Genomic DNA, 977 nt, shown 5'->3' with positions numbered 1-977 from the left:
GACAGAGAGAAACATCAAAGTGAGAGGAACACTTTGATTGGTTGCCTCCTGCATGAGCCCTGACCTGGGGCCTGGCCAGGGAGGAACCTGCAACCTACGTACATGCCCTTCGTCAGAATTGAACTCAGACCCTGCCATCAGCAGGCCAAGGCATTATCCACTGAGCCAAACTGGCTAGGGCAGGATATGACATTTCTTAGCTCTCCAGCAGTGGACCTTCTTTTTTTTTTCACCAGGAGTGTGTTAAAAAACCCTAGATCATCTTTTTGGATTCTTATTACCCAAGTTACTAAGAATATTATCAGTGGCATACAGGGAGCTTAGCCAATGAGCAGTCAGAAAAGGTGTTTCCTCTGTAGTTCACACCAATTGCCTGCTTGCCCCCCACCCCAATCACTCCAGGCCTGATGCCTCTGGCCCAGGCTTCAGGCCTGGGCAGGGGACCCCCATTTCCCCTGATCACTGGGCTCCGCCCTTGCCCAGGCCTGATGCCTCAGACAGAGGCATCAACTCCCATCACCCTCCAATCACCAGATCAGACCCTTGTCCAGACCTGACACCTCCGCCAGAGGCGTCAGGCCTGGGCAGGGGACCCCCATGTCCCCTGATCACTGGCTTCTGGGTGGCTTCTGTGGCTTCTGTGGCTGGCCTGTGGCCCGGGATGGCAGCTCATGCTAGCGGCTGCACTGTCCCGCCCTGCCAGCAGTATACAAATTAGCCTCCATCTTTGTTGGCAGTTAATTTGCATATCATGCTGATTAGCCAATGGGAGGCATAGCGAAAGTAAGCTCAATTTCAATCTTTGTCTATTATTAGATAGGACAAGAATAAACTAAAAATAGAATAAAGACTTAAGTGTAAGATTCAAAACCATAATACTCCTAGAAGAAAACATAGCCAGTAAAAATCCCTGACAGCTCTCATAGCAATATGTTTTCTGATATATCTTCTTGGGGAAGGCAGACAAAATGATAAAG

This window comes from Myotis davidii, unplaced genomic scaffold (genome assembly GCF_000327345.1).
Source record: "Myotis davidii unplaced genomic scaffold, ASM32734v1 scaffold14, whole genome shotgun sequence".
Lineage (NCBI taxonomy): Eukaryota > Metazoa > Chordata > Mammalia > Chiroptera > Vespertilionidae > Myotis > Myotis davidii.
The sequence above is the reverse complement of the archived record's forward strand: the minus strand, read 5'-3'. Positions refer to the sequence as shown.